The following is an 11,759-nucleotide window of genomic DNA, read 5'->3' as shown; positions in this document are numbered from 1 at the left end:
CGCAGCATCCAGGGCAAAGACAGACTAAGAGGAGTGCATAGAAATCACCATGGGATGAAAGGTAAGGACAATGGGGGTAAAGGAGCATTCACGAAATACACATGAACGGGGGGAAAATGAGCATGTAGGTTTGGTGAAATTCCACAGTGCAGAGTTACCAGAAAAAAACATGAATTAAAAGTGCAGTGGCTAGCTGGCCAGATTTTCTGCGGAGACAGTGAGGGAAAGGGGATGGTGTAAACGGATAAAGAGCTCCCGGTGGGCCTTCCTTGCAGAATAGCGCATTCTGCAAAAGGATCCCAGGAGGGCAGCACTTGACAAAAAAAGCTTTCAGGCCCGCCGGCTCTCTTAGGAGTCTGGGAGGAGGCGGGGCTTCTTGGAGGGGCAGGTACCGGGGTTTGGGCTGAGTCGTTGGCAGCAGCTCTGTGGTACCCGACAAGGGGCAGGGCCATGCTAGGGGTGGAGCTGCGCAGGCGGTCGCCAATGTGCGTGCAGGCGAGGGGGCGGAGCTGTCCCTAGGCAGCTCAGGTGGGGCCTTGGCTGTGGCGGAGGAGTCATCGGGAGCCCAGCCCCTGAGGGGAGACTGAAGGCGGGGCGCGGCGGAACAGGGCGGGGTGGGACGCGACTGCTGTTGGCCAGCGGCTCCAGGCCTCGCGTCCACCTGTCCGCCAGCTCGTGCTGCGGTCGGTCCGCGGGGCCCGCGCCGGCCCGGGCCCATGGCGGCGTCGGGGGCTCTGTCTGCGGCGGTGGCAGCAGCGGCCCTGTCGGGCGTGGCAGTGCGGCTGGCGCGCTCAGCCGCGATCCGCGGCTCCTACGGTGCCTTCTGAAAGGGGCTCACGCGCACGTTGATCGCCTTCTTCGACCTGGCCTGGCGTCTGCGCAGGAACTTCCCCTATTTCTACATCGTGGCCTCGGTGATGCTCAACGTGCGCCTGCAGGTGAGGATCGAGTGAACGCCCGCTACCACCTCCGCCCGGCCGCGACGGCAGGGGCATCAGCATGAAGGATCACTGGGCCGGGGGCCGCCGGGACGCTCCGGGGGACGAGGAAGGAGCGGATCAGGCCTCCGGGCCCTAGACCTCCGCGGAGGACGCAGCCACCGAGCCCCGGCTCTGGCCAGCCACTTCGCGGCCGGTGACGAACTGCACTGAAACTCTCAAAACGGGCCCTTTGCATCGAACTCGAGAAAATTATCTGAGTGCAGCCGACCTGTTGCCTCACTTTGGCCGAAGCGGGGAGCAGAAGGAAGAAATTCTTCAGTAGGAACATGAATGAGTGACCCCGACCGAAAAGGTAGGAGGCCAGAGGTTGGCCTTGCGGGCTGGAGGGAGGTGGTGGCCATGACATCTAGATGTCCAGGCTGCCGGGTGGCTTGGGGAGACGAGGAAGGGACGTGAGGAAACCAGCCTGGAAAGCTGCCTGGCCGAGAGCAGGCAAGGCAGGGTGCATGCAGGCCCTCTGGACTCCCTTGTCATATATCCAAGATGGGGATGAGGGGCAGCTGCCTGGGCATCTCCGAGGGTCAGCCCATCACCTTGGCCCACGGCCCCGGTAGTGTCACCTGAACACAGGGGAATAGAGGGAAATGGCCCAGGAGAGGCCCAGAAAGCCCTGGAAGAGAGCGGATGCTGGCCCCCTTGTCCTCCACCCCTCGAGAGGCAGCCTGGACGGATGGTTGTGTTCTTGGCCCAAGCCCAGGTCTGTCTCTTTCTCAGCCCTTCACAAGACTTCCTCCTGGCAGGTCTCTGGGACTGCTCTCTGCCTGCTCCTGCTGTCTCTCTTGCTCCTCTCCACCCTCCAAAGCTTTGCATCAGGGGACAGGGAAGAGGGAAATACGTGTTCCTCCCAGCCCTGCCCCATCTCAGCCACGCTCCCTCCACCTCCTATCAGTGCCCTCCTGGTGCCACAGAATGCGGTGCTCCAGTCCTGGACAGCCTCAAGCAGCCCCTGTGTCCCAAAGGATTTGGGAAAGTGGGGGTCTCCTTGAGTGGAGGGCAGCTGTCAGGCTGGGATGGGAGAGCAGATGGAGAAGAGGCTTGTAGGGTAGGCGACAGTTGGGGAGACAGGGACGTCTTTGGGTGAGGAGGAAACTCTCAAGTCCCCATGTTTTTCTTGCAAGAACTGGTGTTATAGAAGGTGAACTGCCCCCTCTGTGGTCAAGAGAATCAAATCCCTGCCTGGGGCACCCCTGACCCTAGAGTTGCCTGGGGAGCGCCCGAGAGAAGGGCCTGACCCCTCGAGGAGAGGCAGGGCCTTCCAGGTGGAGAGCCCACGGGGAGGGGTGGCCTGGTGATCCAGTACTGGCATGAGGGAGGAAGGATGGAGCTAGAGACACTCTGGTGGAGCTCTGTTCTCCCCACCTGCTGAGCTCTGGGAAGGGAGACATTTGCCCTTGTGACATAGATCAGAAGTGGGGGAGCTGAACCTGCCTCTGGGCCTGAATTCCCCACCTGCCCCCCAGTCTCTGGGAGACCTGGCACAGTGGGATGGGGGAAGGGAGCACAGGCTCCCAAGGGACCTAGAGAGAAAGGCCCGTGGCAGGGAAGGTGGGGTGTATGGCAAGTCACAGGGAAGAACCAGGGGACAGTCTAAGCTGAGATGGTCACAGGAGCGATGAGTCCCAGAACCCCTGGGGAGCAAGGTATTCACACACAGTCAGGCCTCCCCACCCCAACCCAAGCCCCATGCAAGGCTTAACCAGAGGTTCCTTGGTGTTGAGTGGCACAGGTCTCTCAGTATGGGTGGGGGTGTCGGCTGGCTCCTGGGGCCGAGTGTAATAGGAGGGAAGGGATACAAGTGGGTGGGGTGGAGCTGAGACCCACGCATGACCCCATGTCTCTGTCTCCAGGCTGCCCCTCCTGCTAGGATCACACAGGAGCATCTGCTCTGGATGGGCCTGCAGCGGTCCTGGCTGTGCTGCTGACTGGTGCACCAGGAGCGGCACTGAGGGGAGCCAGGAGAGGCCCTGGCCCTCACCCCCATCCCACATCCACATCTGCCCCCTCACTGATTGCTTGCGGTCCTGGTCCTCAGTTCCTGGGACTAAGAACCACAGCAGCCTGGTTGCCCCTGGGACAGAGGGGCTGAGCCTCACACCATGTACCCTTCTCAGCCGCCCAGGGCCCGGCTGAAGAGCTCTGCCTGCCTCACCCCGAGGCCTGAGGCTGCACCCAGGCTACCACATGCCCCCCGCAGATTCCCACAGATGGAAGGGCGCTGATGGCTTCCTCCCTTGTGCCAAGTTGCCTGGAAACCCCTGGTCCTGGTGGCCCCTTCTCCACCCCAACTGTGTCCCTCCAGGACCACTTCCGGGAGACTGCCAGCCTTTGGACTGCATCCCTGGAGTTCTGAGAGACTGTGACTTGGGCTGCAGGGGAGGAGAGGAGCGGAGGACCAGGGGCCTCCTTGGGGCTGATGCGTAAATGTGCCCTTTTCAAGTTTGGATCTCACCCTCTGGGTGACTGGATCCCCAGCTGCAGCCTCTTCCTGGGCAAGCCTGAGAGGACCTGGGGAGGGCACTAGGGAGTGTCTTTACTTAATATGTGTGTGCCTGTGTGTGAATGGGTGTGTGAGCGCACATGTTGAGTGCATGTGTGAGTGTGGGGTGTGTGTGGGCATGTATGTGCGAGTATGTATGCACATGCATGAGGGCTTGAGTGTGTGAGTGTGTGAGGGGGTGTGTGGATGAGTGTGTGGGTATGAGTACAGATGCATGAATGCACAGATGTTTGTGTGTGAATGTGCGGATGTGAGTGTGTGTGTGTGAATACACGTGTCAGTGTGCATTTGTGAATGGGTGTGTGTCTGTGCACAAGTGTGTGATTGCTTGTGTACACACGAGTGACTATGCGCTGCAGAGGGTGCAGAGCTGTTTAGCTGGTGTGCAGTGCAGGATGGGCTCCCTGTCCTTCCCGGGCTCGTGGCTCTGTTGGAGCTGCCTGGGCCCTGGGAGGCTGCTTCCCAAAGTGGAGAAAGTATGTTGGAGATTCAGGGGCCCTGGGCTCAGAGACCCCTCGTCACCTTCAGAGAATCCCCACTCCTTGTGGGGCTCTGGCTGGGGCTGTCCGCCCCCAAAGATGTTGGCCGTGGGAGGGGCGGGGATACGTCCTCAGCACGTGTTCCTGCCACTGCTCTTCTTACCGTTTTGATCTTGAGTCGTTGGCTGCTTCTGCTCTCCCGTCTCTTCCTCATCTCCCGACTGGGCCCCTGCTGCTCTCTTTGCACTTTATTTGCAGTCTGGTTTTCAGGCAGTGGAGCTTACACACAATCACTGACTTGAATAAGACCACTGCTCCTTTTCTGTGTGTGATGAACTCTGCACCAGTCAGCGCAGTCTGGTCAGAGAAATGTTCTTGTTTCCAGTGTTGTCACATCTTGTGTCTGTCTAAGTTAATAAAAAATATTCTTTGAATTGAATAAAATGAAAACTGGAGGCCTCTTGTTTCTGGTGTGGTGCCCCCTTGGAGGAGAGGGGCTAGGGGTGAGCTCACCCTACTCTGGTGGCCAGAAGCTGGGGTAGGGGAGCATCCTGAGGGCTATAAGTGGGTAGGGTCATGGCAGGGATGGTGGCCTGTTCAGAAGATGCTCTGAGACAGGACTTGACTTGGAGCGCTGCTCCCATGATGAGAAGTCAGCAGCACAGGCCTGGCCTAAGATGTAGCGAGTGTCCCAGTTTGTCCCATTCACAAACTATTTGAATAACCAGACAGCTAAGTGTTTTCTTTATTTTAAAGCCTGGTGTTAGAAAGCACTTAATTCAGTTGAACCCCAAGGATGGGCTGGGGTAGGTGAGGTGAAATGGGCCGTCTGCAGATCATTTTGTGTCACCCAGAGGCCCCTCTGCAGCAGCAGGTGGCAGGGACCCATCGCTTCCCTGGCAGCCAGGTTGGTGCCCAGGTTGGAAGAAGATCAACATTGGGGACCAGAGACCAGCTTCCTTTCCCTCCACCTTAGACTCAAGCTGTCCCATCACAGGGCCCGGGGTGGGGACTCCGAGACTGCTGCAGAGGGAGCGGGGGTGGTGGTCAGAGGCTGTGGGAGGGAGGCCTGCAGAGAAGCACAGCACCCACCTCAGAGGAAGGAAGGTAGGGCCCTCTTCTGCGCACAGAAACAGAAACGTCAGGTCGTGGGGTGGCTGAGACCTGTGCTTAAGCAGAGTCCCACGACAGGACCAAGGCTCTGAGCTACTGGCAGATCTTAAGGCCTGGCCCTGACATTCCCTGAGGGTCCTGTCACCCCACTGGAGGGACTCATTCTCTGCTCCCCATCCTCCCTGTCTGCCTCCTGACTCTGCCCACCCTTAGACCAGGATCCAGCTCAGACCCCACCTCCACACCTGCATTCACCTACCCAGGCAGGGAGGAAGAGCACACAGCCTCCCCAGCCCTTATCTGGGCACCCTCGGTCCCCCCAAGAGATGATTGTCTGCTCTCCCTCCTTAGCCTCAGCCTCTGGTCTCAGCCAGACCTCTCCTGCTGTGTCTTTCCTGTCACCTCCTGCTCTGCTCTTTCACTTCCACCACCCTGAGCTAAGGGCTGACTCAGCATCTGGGCCCAGGCACAGCCTGTGGCTTCTGGTCCAGTGTTCTCGCTGCCTCTGGGTCTCCTTCTTGGCACCCATGATTTTCCTTGGCCTGAGGCTGCTTCTGAGCCTGCACCCTGCACCCCGTCCAGCTCTCAGCTCCCTGCACCCACTTGCCCAGCCCCTCCAGGGAGGCCCATTCCAGCCCTTCTGCTGCCCCCCACACCCAACCAGGCAGGAGGAAGATGCCCAGACAGTGCCTACCCATGAAAGCCAGCATGGTGGGGCTTCCCTTCTGGCCAGAGCGCCTCCTGGGGCCTATGACCGACTTTCCCAACCTCCACAAACAGTAGGCCTCCATGGGCCACAGCTCCCCACCAAGGCACTGGGTATCCCCCCCCAACCCTGTGCACTCAGAGACAATCTCACTCCCCACTGCCCTGCTGACAGTGGCAGAAGCCCCTGATTATCTTGAGGCTGTGTTCCACCTCAGCACTGGGAACCAGACTGAACCTGGGAGCCTCTGCCTCTTCTGCAGAGCAGTCCCCAAGGCTACCTCAGGCCAGCTTCTCCCTTGCCTGGTCACCAAGCCCTTCTCGAGGCTTCCCTCAGTGGCTGCCATGACAGCCCTCCCTCTCTGTGGCCACCACAGGGTCCATCTGCAGCAACCGCCATGCTCATCCACCCACAACATCCCTTACCCAGAAATCCAAGGTCTTCTCAGGAATCCCTCCTTCCCCTGCCTCCCACACCCCAATTTATGCCACACATCCCCTGTAGCTCATTAACATTCACCCTGATAATGGGGTCACAGTGGCACCCAGAGGGCCTCAGGGAAGGTGATTCTTCAGAGACCCTGAGCCGCTCATTTGGCAAGACATATTTCCTGGGCTCCTCTCCATGCCCGACCCCAAAGTAGGCCCTGAGCACTGAACCCATGGACCAGACAGAGGAGCCCACACAGACCATGTGAGAGCATAATAGGTGCAGGGCTCATGGGAGGGTTCAGTCAGGAGGAATGCGACCCCTCGTGTACCCAGGAAGTAATCTGGGATGTCATTGCTATGGCCAGCTCCAGGTCCAAGGTTAACTCAGAGCAGCCTGGCCACCCGGACCAGCAGAGCCATAGGTTCCCGGGAGCCGGTGAGGCATTCCACTCGTGACAAAGGTCATGAGGAAGGAGGCTCGGTATACGCAAAGGCGGGATCGAGCCTCAGGAGTCCGCCCGGATATTCTTGAGCATCTACCCCCAAAAAACCAGAGTCTGCCTACTTTATTGCTTTGTGCTCTCACCTCTGACTTTACTGGGGGGCTGTCCCCCACCACCATCTCGCTCTCTCTGTCAAAGAGTTAACTTACAGCTCCAATTAATAAAATTCCTGGGCAATTAGGAGTGTTTAAATCCAAACCCCTCAGATGGCTCTCTAACTCGCCTGACAAGTTTACCCGGACTCCTACAGCTATGCAAAGGATTGTTTACAGTCTCCCAGCCTCGAGAGGCACGGGAAGCTTAAGATATTCAAATAGCTTAGAGACTCTCAGAGAGTTAGAAACTGTCAGAATAAACCTAGTAAAAGATTTCATTGATGAGTCAATGCCTGCTGCCAAGTTTTCACATCCCCTGAATTGTATCCTTGGATATGTATTAATTAATAGTTGGTATGTAGAAAAAATAAGTAGTGGCCTTGGTGTTAGTAACTTTAGACCCTTAAAGTAATAAATTCTTTCCTTTGTTGTAAACCGATTACACATTCGCCCTATAGGAATGCAATTTTATCTTCGGAAGATGGTGCCAAACCTTAAAATAATTACTCTTAGAGAAAATAAGTCTTTGTTGATAAGTCCTTGTCAAGAGTCATAAAATGTTAATAGGCCTTCTGGCCAGAAGATGATGTAAATCACCTAAACCATTTGTATACGATACATTTGCAGGAAAGAAACCCTGGTTTTTGATAAGGATCAAAAACTGCTGACTTTGCATCCCCTATTATCCTCTATGTGTAACTTAGGGTATAAAAACCCCTGTTGAAAATAAAGCTATGGGCCTTGCTCACCAACGCTTGGTCTCCCCATGTCATTCTTCCCTTTAACTTCTGGCTGAAGTCTCGATCTGGAGCGCGGATATCCTCTGCGACCATTTATTTGCCTGGGCTTCTAAGACCCACTCGAGAAGGTGTCTAAGGTGGGGCACCTTCCGCTATTCGAGAGAGCGCCTGCGGCCTCCGTGGTCAGAGCTAACCTGGTGTCACCGGTTATATTGATTTTCCGCGTAAACCAAGCTACTCAGCCTCTTTTCTCCACTGAATTTTCCGACTGAGCTATGCTCATTCTATTACTCTTTATATCTCTAATTAGCTTATAAATAGTCGCCTAGGCCATCTCTCCTTCGAATACCCTGGATCAGCCGGGGCTGGACCCCGGCAATAGGTGACTTTCCCAGTTCCCAGAGACTGGCAGCCAAAGATTGCATTTTTACATGGTGCAGATTAAAAAGAAATGTCAGGACACATGTGGCAGGAATTCCAATGAATGCCCCAGATACAACTGGAAGGTAATTCCATCGATGTTCTCGAGGCAATTTTTTTGGAAAGTCTTATCGAAAGTTGTTTCCAGGTGAATACCACGGCAGATCGGAGCACTTTTTAAAGCATTTTTTATTCAGATGTTGTGCACATCCTTAACCCAGACCCCGTGGAGTGTTCTCCATCCTGCTTTTCCTACCTCTCTCTACAACAGGGTTTTGCACCCAGGAGTACAGAGGGCAGAGCCCCAGCCCAGGAATGAAAGGCCGGGTGGGTTCCAGCTCCACAGATCACCAGCTCTGGGCATGTGGGCATGGCACCGTGCCTCACTGCACCCGTCTCCTGGCCTACAGGCACAGTAGTGCAGGCCCCAGGGAAGCAACTTCTCAGTTCTCTTTGATGTTTTGAGACCAGTAGACTATTTTCTCTATGTTTCTGTTTTCTCATTTTCTATGACTTCATGATGATGGCAAATCTCCACGTACATGCCACCTGCGAAATACTGCAGTTTGACCTTGCCTTGCCGGGCGCCCTTTCTGCAAGGTCAAATTTAACAGAAAGCCAGTCTCTGTCACCCTGGGAATCCCAGTCATATGGCTAAAGCAGAGGCTCTACAACCTCATCTTGGCACCATTCCTCCCACTCCCTTTCTGTGCCCCAAGACCTCTCTTCTCATCCCCTTAGCATCTATGTCTTTTTTTTAGAAATGTCTGTTTAGCTTTTCTGCCCATTTTTTTCATTTTTTTATATTGAGTTTCCTGATTTGTTTGTATATTTTTGAAATTAAACCCTTGATAAATTAGGAGTATGGTATTAACGTATACACACTGCTGCTGCTGCTAAGTCACTTCAGTCGTGTCCGACTCTGTGCGACCCCATAGATGGCAGCCCACCAGGCCCCGCTGTCCCTGGGATTCTCTAGGCAAGAACACTGGAGTGGGTTGCCATTTCCTCCTCCAATGCATGAAAGTGAAAAGTGAAAGCGAAGTCGCTCAGTCATGTCCGACTCTTCGTGACCCCATGGACTGCAGCCTACTAGGCTCCTCCGTCCATGGGATTTTCCAGGCAAGAGTACTGGAGTGGGATGCCATCGCCTTCTCCCGTATACACACTACTATATATAAAATAAACAAGGATTTACTGTAAAGCATAGGCAACGATGTTCACTATTCTCTAATAACTCAGAAAAATTTTAAAAAGAATATACGTATATAAAACCGAATCACTTTGCTGTGCTCCTAAAACTAACATAATATTGTATATCAGCTGTACTTCAATTTAAAAAACAAAACAGACTGTATATGCATGACTGTTTCTGTCAATGAAGTTCTTGGTCACACAATACCCACAGGGTTTTCTGATATAGTTCAAGGGATCCACCAGCTCTGGCCAGCCTTGGACTGGAGCATGGAGCCTTCACCAAGTTTTGGCAGAATTTGCTATCTGTAATGAACAAACCGTGAGGACGAGATATACAGGTTTTCAAGTTATAGGAGGTGCAAGATCTTGAGCAAATAAGAATCTATGAACTGACCATGTGCTTCAGATTTCTATGCACACCACAAGATTTGCAAATACATCTGGGATGCAGGGTACCCCCTTAAGTCACCAGGGACTTTTCAGAACACCAGCAGTACTGGAAATTGTCATTACCTCTTATACACCAGGCACGTGGTGCTTGGAGCAGACTTGGGAGGGGAAACTAGCTGGGTTCGAACCCAGACTCTTGAGCGGAGTCACTTTGGCCAGGTCCTTCAGACTCTCTGGGCTTCCCTGGTGGCTGAGTGGTAAAGAATCTGCTTGAAACCCGCTTGAGAGGCGGGTTCGATCCCTGGGTCAGGAAAATCCCCTGGAGAAGGGAATGGCTACCCACTCCAGCATTCTTGCCTGGAGAATTTCAAGGACAGAGGAGCCTGGCGGGCTATGGTCCATGGGGGGTCATAAAGGGTAAGACAGGACTGAGCGACTGAGCACATTCAGATTCTCTGTCGTTCACTTCGTCTGCGAGATGGTGAGTAATTCCATGGTTCTCTGAGGAACATGTGAACCAGTACACATCAATCACTGAACAGTGAGCACGGTGACTGACTCGTGGAAGTGGTCTGTACACAAGACCCCATCTTTGTTAGTGATCAGCTCGATTCAGAGCTGGTCAGAAGAGCTGCTCAGTCTCAGGACATCAAAAGACAAGCTGCTCTTGCTGAAGCTGGGGAGGGGCTGGTGACTAGAGTCCTGCCTCTGGCCTCCACACCAGCAGTGAGCGCCCTTGAGCCACTTCTGTAGTGGACGCTTGCCTGCTAGTCAAAGTGTGGTCCAGGGACCAGCAGCATCAGTATCACCTGGGAACTTGTCACTCTGAGGCCTCCACCACAGGCCTATTGAATTAGGACTTACACTTTCATAATAACTGGTGATTCCCGTGCACATTAGAGTTTGAAAAGCACAACTCCCTGATATCTTGAGAGTCGAGAGGTTGACATAAGTAAACTGTATTTTAAATGAACTGAAAAAGGACGTACAGTGACGTACCCAAAACCACAAAACTAATGGGTGGCAGAGCCAAGATTAGCATCCAGGTTTCCTGACTTTCAGCTCAGGCTTTTCTGCACGATTCTGATCAGTTGCACCCTGTGGCAGATTCCCCTCTGGTCCCAGGGGACAAGTTCATGTCTTGTTTCTGCAACCAAGCCCCTGTCATATGTCCTTGCATCTAAATCCATGACTTGTGAGACTTCCTTGGTTATCCAGCAGTTAAGATTTCACCTTCCAGTGCTCCCTTGATGGTTCAGTGGTTGAGAATTATCCTGCCAGTTCACTGCACAAGGCTTCCATCTCTGGTCCAGGAAGATCCCACTTGCCACAGAGCAACGAAGCCAGGTAGCCACAACCGTTGAAGCCTTCTGGCCCTAGAGCCTGTGCTTCGAAACAAGAGAAGCCACGGCAATGAAAAGCCCACGTACTGAAACCAAGAGTAGCCCTGGCTCGCTGTAGCCAGAGAAAAGACCCAGCACAGCCAAAATAAATAACTTAGGAACCGCAATGGCACCCCACACCAGTACTCTTGCCTGGAAAATCCCATGGACGGAGGAGCCTGGTAGGCTGCAGTCCATGGGGTCGCTAAGAGTCGGACACGACTGAGCGACTTCACTTTCACTTTTCACTTTCATGCATTGGTGGAGGAAATGGCAACCCACTCCAGTGTTCTTGCCTGGAGAATCCCAGGGACGGCGGGGCCTGGTGGGCTGCCATCTATGGGGTCGCACAGAGTCGGACACGACTGAAGCGACTTAGCAGCAGCAGCAGGAACCGATTACATTCTTCCGATTTCTGAGTGGAGCATCGCCACCTGCTGGTTGATCCCTTGAACTACATCAGAAAGCCCTAAAGGTGTTGTGTTGCCAAGGCCTTCAGCGACAGGGACAGTCATCCGTGCACAGCCAGTTTTGATAAGGGCAAGATAAGAAAGAGAAGCGAGGCCTTGGGACACACGAAGGGAGTGGGAGGAATATATGTCAACGTGAGTGTGCAGAGCCTCCTATAACTCGAAAACCCAGTGGAGCTGCGCCATCTACTGGTGGATTCTTTGAATTATATCAGAAAACCTGGGGGTGTTGTGTTGGCAATTCACATCACATCAATCAGTGGACACTGAGCACAGTGGCTGACACGCAGAAGCTGTCTATCCATGGGGACCCGTCTTCGTTAGTGATCAGCTTG

At 54.1% G+C, this 11,759-nt stretch overlaps 1 pseudogene; it reads left to right on the top strand.

Moving 5' to 3' along the window:
* Positions 1 to 505: 505 nt before the first annotated feature.
* LOC147341343 (small integral membrane protein 10-like protein 2A) lies at positions 506 to 1,608 on the top strand (annotated as a pseudogene).
* The last annotated feature ends 10,151 nt before the right edge of the window (positions 1,609 to 11,759 follow it).

Source organism: Bos grunniens, chromosome X, assembly GCF_055505025.1.
Source record: "Bos grunniens cultivar Pamir isolate PY7600 chromosome X, Bosgru_T2T1.0, whole genome shotgun sequence".
In the NCBI taxonomy this organism is placed as follows: domain Eukaryota; kingdom Metazoa; phylum Chordata; class Mammalia; order Artiodactyla; family Bovidae; genus Bos; species Bos grunniens.
Note: the sequence above shows the minus strand (reverse complement) of the source record. Positions and strands in the feature narration are given on the sequence as shown.